At 38.7% G+C, this 21954-nt stretch overlaps 1 protein-coding gene across 3 annotated transcripts in view; it reads left to right on the top strand.

Moving 5' to 3' along the window:
• The window catches only part of ctnnb1 (catenin (cadherin-associated protein), beta 1), a 40534-nt gene that overhangs the window by 6225 nt on the left and 12355 nt on the right, over positions 1-21954 (top strand). The window contains exon 1 of one of the 3 annotated variants that reach the window (XM_022190428.2): positions 6853-7067. The exons of 1 other annotated variant lie outside the window; for it this stretch is intronic. The gene's annotated coding sequence lies outside the window, so the exon portion shown is untranslated. Of the gene's footprint in view, positions 1-6852; positions 7068-20876; positions 21041-21954 lie in introns of those variants that run through there. One more of the 3 variants, XM_022190427.2, reaches the window with a different exon arrangement.

Below are 21954 nucleotides of genomic sequence, written 5' to 3'. Positions count from 1 at the left end.
ATAATACGTCTCAAAGTCTCACAACAATTAAATTATCCTTAACTAAAACCATAAACACACACTTTGTCATAAATTAATGAAAAATACCAAAATAAGATTTCTTTTTTAGTATCTTTCATCAAAAATGTAATTTTCTTACAGAATGCTTCCTATTAAATGTACATTGTATTGTATTTTCTGTCCTACATTTTCTCTGTTACTATCAGGATTCACTTGTTATCAGACTTAAACACAGGCCACTCACATATTCACTGAGATTTTCTGTGTTAAAAAAAACCTTTTCCAAACCCACCGTGTCCTGTGGTGTTGTTTAGTGCTCTCTAAGAGACATGAAGAATACTGCAGCAGTGGGGATGCTGCAGTCTTGTAAAAATGTCACTGAGCAGCTGAACCACAGATAGAAACCTGAAGTCTGGATACCAATTAACCACAATACTCCCAACATAAACACTATAAGAGGATTTAGGGAGAAACAGTGGTGAGGCTTCGGTTGCCATTTGTTTTGTGTTTTCCATCTAAAATCAGCTCAGGGCCTTTGTTGCACAGTAGAGAGTTAACTTTCTTGGACTTCCTGGCATTGCCTGATATCACCAAAAATACAGAAAACAACTGAAACTGTTCTGTGATCTTTGTAGTAACTTCAAGACAACCAATTTAAATACACCTAATCACAGCATTGCATTTAATTCATTATTTCCATTTCAAAGATATGTTTTAGCATGTTTCTTTCGAATTAAAGGCTCTTATGTCTTAAGATACACATTTTCTAAGATGGAGGCAAAAAACTGTAATTTAGTTGTTGTCAGTCCAAAGACCTGCTGAAAAATTATTAAACTTTAGCTTTTCCCCCAAAATTGAAGCTGCAAATAAAGATTTAAATCAAGCCCTGATAATGAGTGAAGTTTTGATAGTAATATGATCATAAAATATGTTCCTCTCACTCTCATTGCGTTTTGCTGCTCTCCACAGTTGTCTTTCCATCCTGGGTGAACTTGAATCGATCTAGTTGTTGCTCTGAATCTCCTATAGAGGCTTCCTGTACACACATACACACACACGCACACACTAACCACAAACACACACACACCTCTCGTTCAATCATGATATTCCGCTGTCCCAGTGGACGAGATGGACTAGAATTAATTATACTCCCCTGATGGACACACACATCGCTCATCCATAAAGAAGCACATATAAACACATATTCATCCTTCGTAAGTGTGTGTGTGTGTTTCTCTTTGTGTGTTGATATGTGTGTGAGTGTGTGCACTGTTTATACACTGAGGAGAAGTGTAAAGTTGCTCATACTTAGTATTCCCTTGGTGTCTTACAGAAAGATACTGCAGAGCGTGTGTGTGTGTGCGTGTGTGTGCATGTGTGCGTGTGTGTGTGTGTGTGTGTGTGTGTGTGTGTGTGTGTGTGTGTGTGTGTGTGTGTGTGTGTGTGTGTGTGTGTGTGTGTGTGTACACACATGTGTGAAGACTAGAATTCAGAATTGTATTGATTAAACACAGCAGGGGGTGAGTGTGTGAGCACTGCAGATAGCTCACTCACCTGCCACTCTGCAGACACACTCACACACACACACACACACACACACACACAAAATCGTACACAAACATCAAACTGTCCGCTGGCTTCATTAGAAAGAGGCTGCCTGGCTTTCGATATGATGAATAAAATAAATCAAGCAATTTTAATTCAGCTTTGAGGTCCGAAATATCAAATTTGTATTGAAAACGTGTTTACGAGCCATTTTCTGTCCTTCTTTGTGTTGGAGAATATTTCAGTGTTTGACCAGTTCACACAAACAAAGAATACTTTTTCACTCAGTCAGTCCCCAAAACAGAAAACACGACCTCTTAGCTGTTAATCAGAAAAACGCTGTCTGAAATGTTGGTTTTACCTAAAAGTTTACAAGGTGCATTAGCAGATAGATATGTTTCTCAGCCTTAAGATGGCTTTTTGTATCTCGGCAATGAACGTTTGTGATATAAAAGGTTGTTTGTTTGTTTTTTACCCAAAACTAGCAGCACAATAACCTGTAACTCACCTGAAGGTAAAAACCAACCATGCAGAGGCAAGATGTCGTGTTCTCAGTAGTTTCTTTTCATTTTTAGCCAGAGTATCTGCTTAAGAATTTTTCTGAAGTCATATACAGTATAATTCTCCTAATTTAAAGTACCTGCATTAAATTGATTCTATTTCATTTCCATTTGGAAATTTGAAGTAAATTATAAACAAAGCTTCAACAGATTTCCTCATATTGCATGACTGTAATCTGACTTTTTCTGTAAATATAACACAACATGAGTAGTTTTTATTCATAGATGCTGCAGTGTTCGTGTCCCGTGTCAGCTTAATCATCAATTTGTGTTGGAAAGAGATTTCAGGGACTCTAGAAAAAGCTGACATGAAGGCTTCTCGTCAGTAAGGAGCTTGTATTTGTGGTAAATCTGGCGTGACAAAAAAGCAACACATGACTTCACGTCATGAGTCAAGGAAACATGGTAGTTTTGTCTGTCACAGAGCAAACTGGTGACAAACTTCTTCATTTGAGTGTTTTAGTTTCAGTGTGACACTATGAAGACTTCATCATGTAAAAGATGGACTTGGTTGTAGGAATATTTACAGAGCAAGAACTGTTCCATACCTGTGCATGAACATGATCCAAGTCTGAAAGATGGAAACCAGCTGTGGGGTCATTGAGAAATGCACTGATTCTTACCACTGAGTTTGAATATGGCTCCATGTTTGTGTGTGATACTGCATAATGCAAAGAATTGCTAAGACCAGTAATAACTTACCTACATATGAAGAGGCCAACAAAGAATGATACAATCATATTTTCTATGAATTCAATGAGATTTCCTACTTTTTCAAACAACATTCAACTGTTATTGACATGTGTACTAACTTCAAGACTATCTGACATTGCAGAAAAAGTGTCTGAACATCATTTTAACTACTGCTTTCTTCTTTTTCTGGTTTTCTTCTCTCCTGTCTTTGACATGTCCTTCATCTTTTCCCTTCTCTACACTATGTTTATCTCCTCTCCTCTCCTATTGGAAATACTAATGTGAAGAAGGCATAAAAAGTTGGGTGATTAGACTGCTGGTGCTCATTTCTTGTTTGTCTTTCTGTCTGTGCTCTGAACCTCCATTAACTCATTCTTAAGATTCACTGTGATGGATTGTTTTGTTTGTTTAAACTGCTGCCTTCACTCCCAACACGTTTTTCTTTTTCTCTTTGCTATATATGAAGCATGCAATGCTGATTTTCATGGGTAGGGAAGGTGTGGTGGTCAGAAGTAGATGAAGTTTGAAATTTGTCCCACTGGATTTAGGGGTCGAACTCCCCCCAGTCTGCGATTCTGTGTATAAATCAGCTACTGAGGAAATGCATTCTTTAAATTCAAATATCCCTTGTTAGGCCTGTCTCCTTGTAACTCTTTACCAGGTTTTACATACAAAATGTGCATTTTTCTGGCTTTTATTCTGCAGAGGTAAAAGGACGGATGCCTGGTTGAGCCACAGTGGCTTTAAATGGAGAGTTTTTCAGAGGAAATGCACTTTGGTGATGATTATCTGGCATTATCCTACTTTGAATAATGATGTTGGTTATTTTGACACAAATGCACCCATGTTTACAGAGATTCTCATTGGATTCCACACAGAAAATTGCAGAAGCCATTTCCTGAATTTTGACTCAGGCTGCCCATAAATATCACAACTACAATTCTGTAGCATTTATGGAAAAGGCTCCATGTGGAGGGACACGTTTGTGTTCTTGTTCATTATATCGCTGACTGTCTATCTTTCTTTTCTTTCTTTTCTTTCTCTCTTCCTTCCTCCCTCTTCCTCCCTCTCTCTCCCTCTTGCTCTCCCTTTCCACACTACTGGGTTTTAATCACTGCTGTAATTGGCAACTCCCTGCTGTGCATGTGCACACACACACATTCACACATATGCTCTGCCTAGCTGCTGCAAATCCCTCTGGCAATGTATATGTGTGTGTGTGTTGTGGGGGCAGGAGAGAGAGAGATATGGAGAGATAAGGATAATGAAAGAGGGAGAGTTTCAGAACTGCAGGCCAACTCACCAACTCAACAATCTGTCTGCTGTGTGAGGAAGTGGAGTTGTGCAGTCAAACTGTAATTATCTAAGAGAAAAAAGGCACGTTTCAAGATTTATTACAGAACACAGCATTGTGTTGGAGTTACTGCGGAATCTGATGCTGACTTAGTCAAATTGTTAATCAGTCTTGTCAAACGGAAAGTGTGCCGCATATAGACGCATTAACAGCTGCATCAACAGATCACAATAATGACAGAAATATGTGCACCGAGTTTCAGTCTGTCTGGCATAAGCATAAGTACCGTTTCTGCATTTAAAAGAGCATACATGTACGGATTATTGTCTAGATTCTGTTATGTTGTTGAACACAACAATCAGTTCTGGACAGGAACACAGCAGAGGATATTTTTCCCCATGGTTTGTAGATAATCACAGAAAGTTCTTTATGAGGAAATACGATTTTTAAGGGCCCCAAACAGTATATGGTAGATTTAGGCAGGTTGCATCAAGTCATCATCGTAACATCAACATTGATGCTTTCCAATAACGACATAACATTGTTACACCAGTTTAGTCAGAAGTAGTAGATCAGTTGCACTCATGATGTTAAAATGCTGCAGGTGTAAATATTTACCTGCAGCCGTGCATTTTTAAAAAAATTAAAAGCAAGTAAAAGCCGTTGGTTGTTAGTGCAAAAACTGTTCACACAATTTATATTTAATTTTGGGTCATTTATGATTTTCTGAGGTAGACAGGATAGCAAAAAAGCTTTACAATGAATTACAACATTTACCAGAGCACTGTCCATTTAAATTATTTCAGTCACATCTGAATAGTATCAATATACTTTATATTGATTGCATCTGAGCTTCCAGTTGGGGTTTGTTTATGGTTGCACTTGTCCAATCATGGCTCCTGAAGAATGGTGCTACTGGTTTCCACTAGTGTTGAACTGTGTACCTCCAGTACAGACCTGATGTGTCTATAAAATCAGTTATACTATACAATACACAGTTGAATTCAATGTACAGTGAGGGGAAATTAAAATACTACAGGAGAGTTGATACCTTGCTAATTAAGCTAATGAGTACAAAACTGCATGATTATTTGGTGGAAAATGTCATCAGAAACTTAGATGGCCTCTCTGCCTGCCGTAGGTATTACATAAGGACAAATCCATTATTGCTAAATCAAAGTAAAAAAATTATTCTTTATTATTTTGCACTTAACTTCAGATCACTATATCAATACAGAGAAGGACACAGTTGCTGTAAAACCTGTGTAATATGCAATATTGTGATAGGTCTGCAAAGCTAGCTTAGCTTAGCTTAGCTTTTGAATTTTATGGCCTGATTATTTGCTGAGACTTTGTCAGAAATGTCTTATTTACTGATTTTAAAGCTATATTTTATTCTGAAATAGCCTTTGTGGTAAAATATATGCCGTGTGTGTTAAAACACAGTATGGCAACACAAACTTTAAGACATTTCTCGACCAAACACCGAGGATATGGTGCTACAAAGGCCATTTTAACTCGGGGATAAGAAATCCCACTTTATGGTTATCATATCTGTAAATTCCAGCTATATACTGTGTTTATTCATACAGTAACTGTTGTTTTACAGTTTTTAATGCACTGTTATTTCAAATATTTTTGCCCTTAAGGGTGTCCAATTTTTCATTTTTTTTCTTTTTTAAAAAATTTTTAAACAACGTTTTGTTTTTTGAATTTTTTAAATTATTATTTTAATGTACCAGTTTTCAATATATTTTTCAGTTTGTCGTTTTTGCATTTTTAAAAATTCTAACTTATTCGGCAGTTTTGAACATATTTTTTGATATATCCTTGTAGGATTTTTCTTAACAATGTACAGTATTAAGTCATGCATTATGTCTGCAAAAGACAGCTTACACTTCTATATATATATATATTTCTATAAAATAATTCTCTGTTTGGATGTGTCAGAGAAACTTTAATGATTTTGAAGCTGTATTTCGCTGTTGTTGCCAGTTTCATCTGTTGGAATAAAGTTTCCAGCCCACTGCATGCTTTTGCTCACCATCTTCTATCAGCACAAATCAGCTCTGGCAGATTTACAGAAATGATCCTTTTGTGGGAAAAGCATATCCAATGTGTTAATGGCAACAGCAACTAAAGTAGAGCAGAACACATACACTTTGAAAACTTTTCATTCACAAAAAAAAGAAAAAAATGAGCAGGAAGAATGTGTTTCATCACTGAAAAGAGTTTGTTGGATTTGTGGATTTCTACTGAAGCTTATTGGAGCAGCAGTTGCCTCCCAAATCCTACACTGTGAGAACCATGTGACAATGGCCATGCTAAACCCAATGCTAAAGAATCCCAGCTTTATGGTTATCATGGCACATTGGCAGCAGAAAGGAAAGTTTTATGCTCGTGTGTGTGTGTGTGTGTGTGTGTGTGTGTGTGTGTGTGTGTGTGTGTGTGTGTGTGTGTGTGTGTGTGTGTGTGTGTGTGTGTGTGTGTGTGTCTTTTATGTGGGTCACCCCACCATGTCTAATGGCCCCTTGCTGCGTGCAGCGTCCTGCGCTGAGCTGCTCCCTGCTGTCACACTCACACACACAAACAAATGCATAGACACAGTGGGGGAGACTTCAGGGTGTCCCTCACCCTAATACCCTCCACAATACACCACCACCGCATCTCCTGCTCCTGTTCTCAAAGTTGAAAGTTGATCAGTGAAGTGCTAGCATGTCCTCCTCATCTCCCTTCTCTCTCTTCTGTCTCTACTTTCTCTTATTTTTTGATTTCCATCCCATGCTAAAAATGGGATTTTTTTCCTTTTCTCTGCTGTTGTGTGTATTTTTTACCCTTGGTAGAGTAGGACTGGACTTTCAGGGTTAGCTGATGGCCTATTCTTTGTGTTTTGTCTGTGTGAAATAGAGGCAAAGGCTTAAACCCTCTACAGGCCTCCATCACGCAGACAACCTGCTGGCAACTGCCTCAAACAGGTGAGCTTCTGCACTACACAAATATAAAATACCGCTGTGACTTTAATGGGTGTAGTTCTGCTAGGTTTAATGAATCAGATGGCCTATTTGTGGTGTTGTGTGTCAAATATGTTGCTGCTGCCTGGAAAATGTATCAGTAGCCAAGCTAAGCAATGAAAAAATAGTATCCAAATCGTATTGTACTGGTATATTTTATTACTAGTATCACTGTTGCTAGTGTGGTAGAGACCAGCTTGGCGATGTATGTGAATTGAATGTTTTCTCTGTGGAAGTGTGTTGTTTCCCTACAAAGACGCCAGCGCTTGTCTATCTATTCAGTAACCAGACAGTAGAGAAGAAAAAGACCATCATTAAAATTCTAGCACTGCAGTTTTATTTACAACCTGCTTTGTGGAATAATCTGAGGAGAGGAGAGGAGAGGAGAGGAGAGGAGAGGAGAGGAGAGGAGAGGAGAGGAGGGGGATGGGTGAGGTACAGAGGGAGAAGACACGAAGGAAAGAAGAGCGAACACTGAGATGCTGATAATTCAGATTACTACCTGCCCATCCCCAACTGTACAACTGAAGTACACACGTAAACACACAACAGTGCATCGTCTAAACCCATGAGCTGAAGTCATGTGTGTTTATATTCATACGATAAGTTTGTGATCATTAATGGAAACAAACTTGTTACATCCTCAAATCATCTCCTGAAACATTTGCAAACATTCTCATTGAGACATATTTCAAAATGCATGCAACAGTAGGCGTATTTGCTGCGATCCATAAAGCATAAAACACAGTCATACACGCGGAGACTAAATCTCAGCCATAGAGAAGCCAGTTACGTCAGTATTTTCACACTGCAGTAGTGTCTCTTTGTCTGCCTGTCGGCCAGCCAGCTGTAAGATGGAGGGCGAGAAATATGCTTTTAGTGGACGGCTTCGTAAGATAGAATGCACTGCTTTGTCGTTTCTGTTCCTGTGCAGCGTTGTTGTGATGTTCATTTCTCTTCCACAATTGCTAGTTTGTTTTTCATTGTTTCAAAGTGTGTATGCCTGATCATCTGTGCAGTTATGAGGGTGTGAGTCTGTGTGTGCATGTCGAAAAACGCGTCGATTCCGACAGCTAGTTCTGCACTTCACAGTAAAACGTGTGCTTGAACATGCTAACACATACCTGGTGCATGTTAAAGTGTGTGTTTTAGCATTACTGCGGGACTGTCCACCTGTCCACAGCATCAGCTGTTGTTTGTGTTGTCACAGACGCACAGAATACACACACACACACACACACACACACACACACACACACACACACACACACACACACACACACACACACACACACACGCAATTTGTTCCAATCCTGTCCTTGTCGAATCCCGTCCTTGTTGAAGAGCAGAACAGCAAACTCTCTGCCAGTCACATTATGAAGCAGGTGGACACATTTTGGATCATAGGAGAAAGAAATTGTCATGAACCACAAAGTAATAGTTCTGTAATACTATATACGCTATACTAACTTTGTAAAAGCTTTAAAATTCAGCTTTAAGACTGTTTGATTCAACTGTTTGCTAACTAAATTAGCTAACAAAGCACTGTGTACAAGGATTTGTGATGTGGGTTCATCACCACAGTGAGCTTCTCATCAGCTTGAAATGAACAAATACAGTAGTCACAGTTATTAGTGATTTCACTGACACACCTCACACCAAAAGCATCAAGAATTTGACCCACCCTATTAAACCAATGGCAGTGTCACTCATTTTCCCTCAGCTGACAGGGATGTACCAAAAACGAGCCATTTCAAGGGGAAAGCACCGATATGTGGCAGACAGACAGAATAAAACCCCCAGAAATGTAACGAATGATTCAAATGTATAGAAGGCCTTGACGAGAGAAGGTTTGCCATTGTTTGATAAACACAAACACAGATGTATTTAGGCTTTGATTCCAGGTTGCTTTTCAATGCTGGTAGTGGGAGCCGTCCTAAAGGAACAACCCTCACTCACACACACACACACACACACACACACACACACACACACACACACACACACACACACACACACACACACACACACACACACACACACACACACACACACACACACCGTGGACTGGACTGATAGGATTAGAGACTGGCGCTGTAGTCGCTCCTCTCTGTCTTTCTTTTCCTCTCTCACCCCCTCTCTCTCAAGCCTGCCAAGCCTTGATTATTCACAAGGTTAGTTCTTGATTGCGTATAGCAGCGGCAGACAGTTCATTATCTCTCCACCTCTTTTCTTGCACTATGTTTATGCATGATGGTCAAGTGAGAAGGCTTGACTCACATGAAAACTACAATCTGAAGGCTCGCAGACACTCTAATTATCTTCACATTTTGTTTTCATTTTTAACTGGACAAAATGAATTTAGAGTTGAAGCAAAAGCAGTGATCCTATTGGGTTCCTGAATTCCTTGCTTAATATAGATTTAGCTCAAGTATACACTTTGCTTATTTGGTAATTGGAAGAGGAAGGCAGCTGCTTTATCATTAAAATAAATAAGACATTTTCACTCTTTCATTTTATCTATCTATCTATCTATCTATCTATCTATCTATCTATCTATCTATCTATCTATCTATCTATCTATCTATCTATCTATCTATCTATCTATCTATCTATCTATCTATCTATCTATCTGTCTATCTGTCTATCCGTCTATCTTTTAAATTTTACTATACATTACCAGTGTTCGGGGTTGCTTCCAGATATATAGAATATTGTTGAAGACGATGTCAGCTGTCAATTATATGAATAAAAAAGCAGCAGAGCAGGAGACAGGCAGGTTTTGCAGAATACTGATGACACTGTATGTGTGTGCAGGATATCAGTGCTGCAGCAGCAGGCTTCAAAAGGTAGCCGTCGGCCAGCCCTCTGCTGTCACACTGGAGCTGTTGTTATAAAACCTGCAACTGTAGCTCACATATAAACACGGCACACGAGGACGGATTTCGTTAAAAAGACCAAAAGAATTTTTTCCGTCTGTTAATATGAAATGATATTTCCTTCCTTGTCTTGATAAATTTCCTTATTGATATTGTGCTAGAGAAAGAAGCTTTATTTATTTGTTACTCATTCGTTGTCAGGATATGGAAAGAGTGTTGGTTTTTCCTCTGTCTGAAGGACAATGTGCCCATTCTGAGGAGAGTGTGAGTGCAGTGTTGACACATGTTAGTGCTGGCTGATTAGTCGACACATAAAGGAACATGCAGCCCCTCCATCACTATTCAGCCATTTTGTCTCCCTGTCTGTCACACTGGTGGAGTGGATGTTTCAGTGTGTGTGAGAGGCTTTTGTTAAGGTAATGCAGAGGAGAGAGAACAAACGAGGGAGAAGACACCATGAAAAATTACACAGACCACAGCCAAGTACCGGTGACCCAGAGATGCTTTTTCCCTTTAATCTCGGCACCTCAGGATTGTGCAATTTCAGTCGTTTTTACCTCAAAAGTCAAGATTTATACGTGCAGGGATACAGGTGAAATAAAATGTATTTACTAATAAATTGGTAGCACCGTGTTGTGTCAGATCAGTGAGTCTGTGCCTTTTGTGTCCTAACTGGATTAACAGAGCGGTCAGTGAGACACGCAGCCAAAGTGGCAACCAGAACCGTTGTTTACAAGCTTGTGTCACCTCTGTCGCTTCAAATATTCGTACGATGCTGATTTGTTTCTGTAGACTTTTTCACAATAGCACGCTGGAGTTTGTGCGAATTCGTTGTGTAATCTTTTTGATAAAAGCATGAAGGTTGGCACTTTCACATCTCACATATTTAGAGACATTTTATACAGATAAAAATCCCTTAAAATTGTTGCATGTGGTCATATGGGGGTCTGTATATTTTATTGTAATCTACTGTTATTTTTCAATCAATGCACAAGTACTGACTTAGGACTCTACATGTTACACAGCAGACAAAATAAAAAATAACCCTGGACTTTTCTGCAGAACACTGTTTGTAAATTATTACATACAAATAGATTATTGTTTTAAATTATTCTAGCATGTCTGATTTAAAATTTCACTGTACATGTATGGTGTTGTAATATTTTTAACAGGCACACACTGTTTAATAAAAGCTTTACAGTGCTTCCTTTAATGTGAAATTCTAGTGTTTTTGATTTAACATTTTATTTATGATATAAAAGAAACAATGTAAATATTACTCATCTTTGCTAAAAGCAAGGTTATACAGTTATTCCTCACATACAATATCATTTTATTTTTATTCTTTATTTGTAGGTGGATAAGTAAATGAGTGGAGTAAAGTAAATTTAAAAATGATCTATTCCAACTCACAAATATAAAACAATACTTTTAATCTCATGAATGCTCATTTAACCAATTTTCTCACCATCAGACCCACATACTGCTACTATAAATGAACCCTGAATTATTATTATTATTATTTGTATTATCATATGATAATTATTATTGTAATTATTATTATCATTAACAATAATAATGATAACAATAGTAGTACCAAAAATAAATTGTATATGTTCTAAATTAGATAGATTAGCGTAATTGTTTACCTCACTACAATCAAATCAATCAACAAACAAAAAGCATCTCATAGAGTTAATCTATGAGATGCTTTTTTATTTGTTTGAACAGCACAGCTCCCCCTCTGGCTCTCAGGCGGCTTCACATCCTAAAATCCTCTCCTTTGGTGAATCCAGTTGGTTGCAGTGACAGAAAAATGTGTGTTTAGGTCTGATTCATGCTTGGTTTTTTTTTTTTTTTTTTTCAAAAACTGAACTGAAGAATAGCATTGTTTCAGCTACATAGATTATGATTATTAAAAAGTAAAACAAGCAAGAATCTTTTAGACAAAAAGAGTTTGTAGTTTAATGGTTCATGTTGAATGACTCCTTTTGCTCAGTCCTCGGGTCCGTTTTGTTCCTGGCCATGAATTCGTGCAAGTTCTTAGAAAATTGAGCACAGATTAATCAGTGTTACAATCACATTTTTTAATTAATTTATGTCTAGAAATGCCTGGACACTCATTTGTAATTAGCTATATAAATTGTTATTTTCCATAAAAACTTTTAATTAGCTCAAAGTACCAGTTTTAATCTACAGATTTTCATTCATGACTCAGTTTGATGTCAGCTGCTGCACTGATGAGAGAATATATATGTACTTGTGCTTTTTATCAGTCTTCTGACAGCGATCAAAATAATATCATTTCAAGTGAAGCGTATTTCATATCTCTCATCACACTGCATATTTCTAATCTCTACAGATAATAAATACTCACATGTTTTAGATTTATTATCGTGCTCTGATGGTCTTATCTCTGCAGGTAATGTACACGTCTGCATGTATACACTTAACCTCGCCTACAATAGACCCAATCAATAAGTTTCCTAAGTGCTGTCAATGAGATGAAGCTGTGATTATACCTGCAAGGCCTTCAAGTCAAACAGCATCTTGTTTTTATCTTATTCTCTCATTCTTCTTCTCTTTTTTCTACTTTTCTTCTTTTGAAAGTGATTTCAGCAGACACATGCTGCATGCGTTGGTGTGTTTATGTTTTTAAAGTCTGCTTTTTGGAAAATATTGTCGGTCTATTTTGATCTGTCAACAGAAAAAAAAATTAAAGCTAAGGTGATTGTAAGTAGTTCTGCATCGAGAATATAGATTCTGGTGAAGTCACTCTCATGGGTGAGGTTTAAAGGAGAACAGTAGTTTAATAATTATTTTAGCCTCCTATACAACTCTGTCTTTTAGCTCCTTAGATGTTGGAATTGTTTAAAATTTAGGATGCTGATTAAAATAGTAAAAAAAAAAAAAGAAAAAAGAAATGTGTAATTAATTTTTATTTTGTGTCACCAACAACAATAGACACAAATTATTGTTTGTTCTGCAGCAGCACTGAATGTACTGTAGAGTGAAGGTGTGTAATATTAAGCTGGATTACCTGTTAACATTTTAAAGTAGCATTTACTTACAACTGACTCCATCTCCTCGATCGTTCTGTCCTGTTGGCTTTGATGGAGGCCTGCGCTGTAGGCTGCTATTCACCGTCTATGTAAACAGGAATCTGCAGTCATGAAGCTGCGTGTGTGTGTGTGTGTGTGTGTGTGTGTGTGTGTCTTATTTAACTGAGGTTTTGCATCCACCAAATTCTCTGCTGTCAGTTCTTCACTCTCTTTTTTCTGCCTGTGTCACGCATTGTCGCATCACAAACACACACTCAGCCGGTCAGACCTCCGTCATGCTGGAGGTCACCTATGTGCCAACCTGACATTGTTGTCTATAAGCTGCTTTGGAGCACGAGGAGAAGTTCTAAGGACGAATCCAAACGCTTCACAGAAGAAGAGGCTTTCTCGCTTCACGTATAGCTCCGTGTCACTGAACTGCTGAGGGGGAGGGCGGCAATTCATTTCAATTCATCCTCTGTTGAACCCATTCCAACTGCAATTGATTTGCTAATGATAGCGTATTCACTCTTAATAAGATGGATATAACAACCTTGTCGTTGTCGGTATTGAAATGTTTGGGAGAAAATTGGCTTCCTAAATTGATTAAACTGAAGGTGAACTGCAGACAGCCGTGCAGGATGTTGTTTTATGCTGTGGAGAGATGATTTCAGATAAATGTGATACAGCTGTTTGTGTCATTTTTGCTGCTTGAATTTGCAGGGGCTATAAAAACTGTAATTATTGAATTATTGTCTAACAAAATGAGTGGAAATATGGGCTCAATCTTGATTTATTAAATTAATTTGAACACTCTTGAGAAGCAGTGGCCTCGTGTGAGCCCAGGACTCTGGCTCAGGCTGCCGATATCACCGTCCTCTCTTCATTTACTGCTTTCACACACTGACTTCTACATGATTTACAGATTCGATCATGTTTAATATGCCTTCAGTAATGATATGAGTATTTTCATTCACTGGGATGTGGATTCACCATGTTTTATTCTAAAGGAGTATCTAATGTTATTTTGTTAATATTTTTTATGATCAGTTTTTTTGTGAAAACACACAAGCTTTCGACAATACATTATTGTGTAATTAGTTTAAAGTTTCTGAATAATTTTAATCAGTACTACAGACAAGCCAGAATATACCTAATTAATTCCTCACTTTTTTTTCTTCCTTCATATAGACAGTAGCTGTTCTAACATTAGTTTAGGTTTGCAGGATTTCTGTATTTTTGTTTATTCATCCAAACTAAACCACAACTTCATTAAAAAAAAACCTGCAAAGCACCATTTGAAATTACACCTTCCGTGTTTTTTCCCATCAAACTAACATTTACACTCTCCCATGGCTTGTTAAAATGATTTCATAATGATATGACAATAATGACAGTCATTGGGCCCTGCTGTGGATGTGACACAAATGGCAAATAAATCCAGATGTGACTAGCTTTAATGAGCAGCTGTTGACGATAATCCAGCTGATAAATGACTTTTAGGAGCGTTAAACCCTTCAGCTCCAGTATCTCTCCACGAGGAGTTTAATTTCTACATGACATCGTGAGATGTAATAAAATATCAGGGAGCAGTGTGGTAGCTTAGTGCGCCGCCACATATTCACAGTGTGGACTGAGCTGCTCTGTCTCCCTCTCTGACTGTCTGCCTTGTATTTAATAAAACAGACATGAACAGAAACCATTTGATAAAGAAACTAGTCCTAAAACAGTGTAATAACGCTGCAGATAGCTGTGAGCTGTGGCCTTCCTTGTCCATAGACTTGCTGTGTTAGTCGCCACGCCATGCTTTTGTGTAAAGGCGTGATGGAGACAGTGCAGGAAATCTCAGCGTAGTTTTACAGGTAGATCTCAGTGCTTGTACATCACAAAGCTGCACTGTGTAACTGTGAATAGCTGTCACAGGGTTTCAGCTGTTTCTGTCTCTCAGACGCTCAATTTCCTCCAGCAGAAATCGGTATGAGTGTTGCCTCCCTGTCTGTGCAGGATAGATGCAGGATGGAGGACTTTTACCATGGCAACCACTAATGCAGTATAGATGCAGGGACTGAGCCTTGGCTACTGCTGTAATAATACAGGATTCATGGAAGGCAGGTGGAATGTCATCCGGCTGTCTAAATGAGAGCCTTTGATGTGTAGTGTGGTCAACACTAAATCCCACTTGGCTCTGCTGTGAAAATTAGGTTGTTGTTTCCTGTATTAATTCAGCACCACAGCATTCTTTCTGTTCAGTTTTCATTCAGCAGCTTGTAGTTGACAAAAAGAGAGTCTCCTAAACATGGCTTCCTATATTGCATTATAGCCTCACTTCATTTTTATGTTAGCTTCTCTGCCACATTGTTTCCTATATCGGCTTATACTGCCCAATCCTCATAATCCTACTGTAGTCTGAGTCAAATATCTGGTCCATGCAGTGTCCTCTCACCTTCTTCTAGGATGTCATTTCTGTATCCTCCTCTTCCTCCTCTTCACACACTGGATTACAACCGGCCAAGTTTGAAGTGACACCTAACAGGTTAGCATGGAGTTTTGAGTGACAGCTTTCCGGTTAGTAATCTTATGGTGTTTTGTAGTGCACAGAGAGAGAGCAGCTATACCTCCTCTGAATATTTTCTGGTAAATAAGGCGATGTTCAGACAATGCAATGTTTGCATACTTATTTGTGGGGGGAAACAAACAGCGTCCTGAAGTATGCAGAGTACATAAAAGATACTTGATCCATCTGTTGATATGCTTGTGGATTATTAAATTCAAAGTCTATAGCTATTCACGGTTCAGGTAAATATAATAGTGTATTCTGAAAAGTTTGGTTCGCCCACTGTGGGAGTTTTTTTTCAGCTGGGATAAGGCCACACGTCACCATCCTCTACACGAGTGTCACTCCAAAACAAACATTCCTTCCATGTAGCCCATCTATAGCGCTCCCTGACCTGCTGCTACTGTTGCCGTGTGTGTGTGTGTGTCCCTGTGTGTGAGGGCGTATTTGTTTTGTCTGCCCCTATCTATAGCTTTGAGCTGCCCCTTTCTTTCACAGCTAGAGAAAGAAACCACACCCCTCAGGCCATGGCTGCTGTATGTGTATGTGGCGTTTTGCTCTCCTGGGATTTAAGGATTTCTGTTGCAGTCTCTGGTCCTCAGCAATTGGAGCGTGACACCAAATTCATTAAATAAGCGCAGGAAGTTCTGTAAAAGCTGCAGCATGCATGTAATAGAGATACACATGTTAGAAAATGCACATTTGGGCTGACAGATTCTTTACTGCTCTTTCCACACGCAGCATATACACATAGATAAAAGAAGTTTGAAAGGAAACACACTCAGAAGCATGTGAGTACACACATAACTTGCACTTACACATAAATGAAATAACAAGCATTTACACAAACACAAGAATGTATGCACACATGCACATGTAAACACACCGAGTCAGCTTTAGCCAATGGGAACAGAGCTTGAATGTGACCTACTCTTCCCGTGTGGGTATAAACCCCAGGGAAACTAAAACCTGCCTTTTTTAAAGTGTTTGTGTGCGTTATTTGTGTTTTCCTGGTTTCTATGTGATCAGCTCCTCTCTTTAGTTGGATTAGAAGACACATATGCATACATGGAGTTTCCTCACAGTCATTCATTAGGCAAAATGACTGCAGCAGTCTGGATAATTCTTGGTTTTGTCAAGGTGTTTGTGTTATTCAAGCAGTAAATAATGCACACAGTCCCCTATGTATTATAATTGTTATTCTTCTACACTACATTTCTGTTTATATACAACTAGACACACGCGGAAAACATTATGTTGGACTCTTTATTCAGTCACTGTGGACGTGGACTTTCTCCAGCATTAAACACTGAGTGTTTTGATTTGAGATTGTGGTTAGACCAGTCCCATGGAGGAATATTTACAGCTAAAGTCTTCATCTTTACCCGCTGAACACATTTGTTCTATTAGCTGATTATTTTCAAAGTGAACTGACCTCAGCCCTGTGTGTTACATGAAGCTGGACAGCAGCCAGAGTTTACCACCAAAGATATGATTTCAGTCAGTATGGAAAACAAATCTAAATCTATGTCAACATGCCTCTCACTTCAGTGAGTAATAACGAGAGGAAATGTTTATTGAGTCCATTAATATGCTCTGAGTGAGGAAAGCTTTCACTAACATTTCCATACATTTAGACAAACTGCATTCGTTCTTGCCACTGCCATGTGTTTTTCCCCTTAAATTTTGTGTCTTGATGTCCACACCAATCTGCATTTATCAATAAATTGCAGGTGTAAATACTCAGCGAACTCGTCATGCTGCCAGGGTGGAACATGAAACGGCCTCTCCAGCTGGAAGAACAAGTGCTGTGTGGGCTCCCTGAAGTGGTGCAGCTCAGGGTCATTGGAGAGCCACAGCGTGTTTGGGAACAGAACAATCTGTGTTATTTCAGCACAGCCTGTTGGATGGAGGGCCCTTTCACAGGCAGTATGGATTAATCTTTGGCAGCATCTCTCCAGGATCAAACAAAATTGAATGTTTAACCTCACGTGTCCCAGACCTCTCGTGATAAAGAGTTTCTCTTGTGATAAACCGGGATAGAGAGGATTGAATGTGACCCACACTGATTTAATCATAGTATTCTAAATGTGGCTTCATGTGAAAATATGACAACATGTAATTACTTAGTACAGTGCACAATACTTCCACAGGTGAGACAGAAAATAATATTTCAATCCATGATTCCAAGTTTAAAAGGAGCAGTCATTTAAACCAAAAACAATATTTTATTTCGCCTCTAAAGCTATTTCTAAGATCTTTTATTATAGTTTTCGTTGATGCATTTCTCCCCTTTGATCACTTTCTCTTTTGTTCAGGTAAAACAGAGTGATCTTTTGAAATGTACAGTTGTATTTATTTCTCCTCTTTGCTGTTTGCCACACAGATGCAGATTCAAAGCTGAAACCTCTCACCTCTGCTCTCACTTAAAGTGTGATTACAAGTTTAAATCTAAAGCACAATATAACATTCAACATGCAGAAAGACTCAGAATATACATGGAAAAAAGGGCAAGTATATCTGAAATGTAGGTAAAATGCACTTTTTGCGAGGTAAACCACGTAAATGTGATCTATTTTCTGGTATTATCAGGCACAGGCAAAGTGTAAAAACTGTTTATCAACGAAAAATTTGAACAAACACTGAATTCAGAGATGTTTGCTTGGTACAGATCTTGGCGTGCATTACAAATTAGACAGTAAATCAGATGTTTAACCCCGTGCTCTTAATCTGGACCCAGCAGTCACGGAAAGTTCAGTGGTGACTGTTTAGTTCTGATTAAAACTCAACACAGTAACTCCAGTATTACATCCTATCTTGTCAATTTCCCACTGTGTTTGTTTAAACAGGACATTTTCTGTATTATTCATTCACTGAGCTTATATTGTAAATACATGTATTGTGTCATAGGAGTAACATAATAATTATATCACACAGATATTGACAGTTTAAAACGTCTATGATGAGGAAAAAATGTTGTTTTTTAATTATATTGGGTTAAGGCAGTTTATGAGGTAAAAGACTGAAAATAAAATATGCTCTTTCCACTCTAATATGCTCCTCTTCTTCTGGTATTACACCTTGAAATTCACAATCAAACAATAAACGTCAGACAACAATCACAACATAAAACAACATAAACATTTTATGGTTGCTTCTAGAGCTGTTATAAGAAATGTTCTGTTTAGGTTGGATCAGCTTTCACCAGCACAAAGGCAGGTGTGTGTTTTCATGAAGGAGTTCACAAGTACAGTCTGTTTTACAGGAGGGTACTTGTGAGCAAGTGAAGGCTTTAATGTATGATTTCCATCAAACACAAACATGATTATGTCAGACACTGCATGTACCATTCTCTTTGTTCAAAGAAGTTTTCATGATAAAATGTGTTCTTTATCATCAGCTCCTTTTTCCAGCATCTGCAAACACAATCACATTCCCTGTTGTTTGATATTAAGAATATATGTCGGAAAAGTTGGAGGTTAAGTGCCTTGCTCAAGGACAGGAGTTAAATGCAAATCAGAAAACTTCTAATCTCAAGTCTGTTTTCTAATCATTACTCTACTTTCTCACTGATGTATGTTTTGGAATCTAATTAAAACATCTGCAACCTTGAATGCTATGTCATCCTGTTTTCCTGAAGTTGTGTCATCGTGATGTGACTCCACAGAGCTCAGGCTGCATATTAAACTGAGTGACAGCAGTAATTCTCACTGCGGTTTGAAAGCCCTTCAAAATAAAAACCAATCACTCTCACTTACGGTAATCGGTCATGTTGCAATGCAATGATGCAGGGTGGAGTCATTCTAGGTGATGTGCTCACATATTGTGTACACTGGTTGTTGATCTGCTGCATTCACTGTTTTCAATTGCAGCTTCAGTAACCTATTCCACCCACACACTGTAAATAGAGGTTAATGAAATGGCCTGTAGGCACATGACAAGAAAGGATTTTACCTTTGTTTGCCCGTGACATTGCTACCTGCAGAATGAAGGGATGATGCAAAGGTACATTATCTGCTCTACATAGCACAGATTAAGGGACCAAACACTGACTAGAGGGCTTGTAATGCATATTTAAATTTCCTATGCGGCCTATGCACCAACTTACTTAGTTTTGAGCCAATTAGAAAGTCATCTGGAAATTAATAGCCACAACTCTGTGATCTCAGAATAAAGGGGAGATCACACTGTTCACATGAAGGACCTCAGCTATGCCCATAGATCACTGGTAATTTTAATGGCTGAATCTGCTTTCTAATGGAGTCAGGACATACGGTTAATCTATGTGTAGGATACTTTTAAGAAATAATCCTGTTAGCAACATTGTTTGATCAATTAAGTCTGTAAAACTCTCACTGAAACTGAAAAAATAGCGATGAATCACTTTTGTATTACATACTTCCTTGACACATGACATTTGATTTAATTCACAAATACAATCAAGTCTGTTTGAATAATCACAACTTTCTGATAATGATCTCTGACTAAGCTTGTATAAGGTGATCCAACCTGCTGAGTGGCTTTATTTCCTGCCAGTATAATAAAAGTATGTCACCAAGGAAAGCTCATTATCAGTGGACAGTTTGCTGAATTTTTAGGCTGCAACAATGACTGGAATAAAACAAGCCAGCTCATGATGACATCTGACACTTAACTGCCAGTGCAACAGAAAACAATCTGTGTTTATTGCTGTTTTTTTCGCCACAATTTGACCCTTGACATCACCCACAGTGTTGAGTGACCAATAAATGTACAATAATTTAAGTGAAACCCATTAAAACCGTGTTTGTGTTTATTTCCCACTGGTAATGCAAATATTGTGGAGTATTTTAAATAGTTTTAACCTGGCAAGTTATCTATTTGCTCAGTTTTGAACAGAAGATCGCTGCTAAACAAATAGATACTCCTGGAATTTCAGCTTGCACTTTCTGTGTTTATATGTAGAGGTGTTGCTCTGCATAGGTGAAATAAATTCTCCATGTTTTCCACAGTCCAAGAGGTTTAACTCAGGGAAAGCAATCGGATTTCCCTTTTCTAGTCTGCCAGAACTTCATTCCATTATGTATCCATACTCATGCTGTAGACCTGGGTTTCGGCTTATTTTACAGTCTTAAATCTAATATTACCCGCAAAAAATGTGTGTAGTGAATATTAGTGGGTAAATATATACATAAACCGGCAAGAGTGGCTACAATTAAAGGTATTTGTGATTTAAGATTCTATTTTCTTAGAGCGAACGGCAGGATACACGGCCGCTGGAGGTGTGCTGCGGTCTATATAAATGTGCCGCCATCTTACATTTTCCAGTCTCTGCTGTTCCGGCTGTGTCGACCTGACTGCTGTGGAGGGAGTGGACGAGGCTCCCCGCTGACGCTCGTCTTCACATTTTCCTCGACTTTTTCCATTTCAAAGTGGTTTTTACTCTGCAGGAGCCGAGTGGACGGACTTGCTGTGTTGACAAGGGTAGGCTTCAACATTCAAACTATTGGCTCCACTCAGTTTCCTCCGTCTTTTCTTGCCCGGCTATCTTGTGAATGCCAGCAGGAATGGAGACGGTTGTTGTGTGCGGGCCAGCCGGGGGATGCTGCTGCAGCTAGCGAGCCAGCTGCTTCCACGGCACATATTTGGGATACGTCAGCCACCGCCTAATGGGAACATACCTGGTTCACCGACGATGATTTTAGCATAGCACATGGGTTTATGTTCGGGGTAGCAGGCAGCTTTTTAACAATAGCTGTACTTATCCGACGGATTTCACTGCCTTCCAGTTTCTTCGGAAACCGGGATTCGGGACTGATGTTGTGTCCTAGCTTGTTTGAATAGTTAGCAAATGTTAGCGTAACGTTTGCTGACCACATTCCTCCAATCAGACTCATGTTTACAAGACTCGAGTTTCGCCTTTTGCTCATGTGTGTGTTTTTGCAGCTGCTTTAGCTTAAGCCTCAATGAAGTGAACGGTCTCCAATGAAGCAAACTGACTTGAGTGTTTAGCCTGAAGTTAGTTGATAAAGCCGAAGTTGGTAATTCGCGTTAGCCGAGTTACCGAGTAGGTTAACGTTCCGTCTGAAGTTTGTTCGAAACTTTTCGACAAACTTTTTTGTTAAATTGAGCTAATTGCTTAAGCAGAGTAGAGTCAGAAATGATTTTAACATCTTGTATTTGAGTTTATTTGAGATTCCTGGCCCCTTGAGAGTGTGTTTTCCATTCGTCCTTTTAAACAAAGACCGACAAATTCCTCCCGGCCGTTGTGCTTTGGGAGGAAGACGAGGAGGAGCCACAGTGTGAAATCTGAGTCAGTGCTGTTGGGGCAAGAAAGTCGGGGGCAGCTGTGGAGAACAGGGGGGCAATGTGCTTAATGCTTCTTGAGCTAGTTTATC

The sequence above is a fragment of the Acanthochromis polyacanthus genome, chromosome 12 (assembly GCF_021347895.1).
Source record: "Acanthochromis polyacanthus isolate Apoly-LR-REF ecotype Palm Island chromosome 12, KAUST_Apoly_ChrSc, whole genome shotgun sequence".
In the NCBI taxonomy this organism is placed as follows: Eukaryota; Metazoa; Chordata; class Actinopteri; family Pomacentridae; genus Acanthochromis; species Acanthochromis polyacanthus.
The sequence above is the reverse complement of the archived record's forward strand: the minus strand, read 5'-3'. Positions and strand labels throughout refer to the sequence as shown.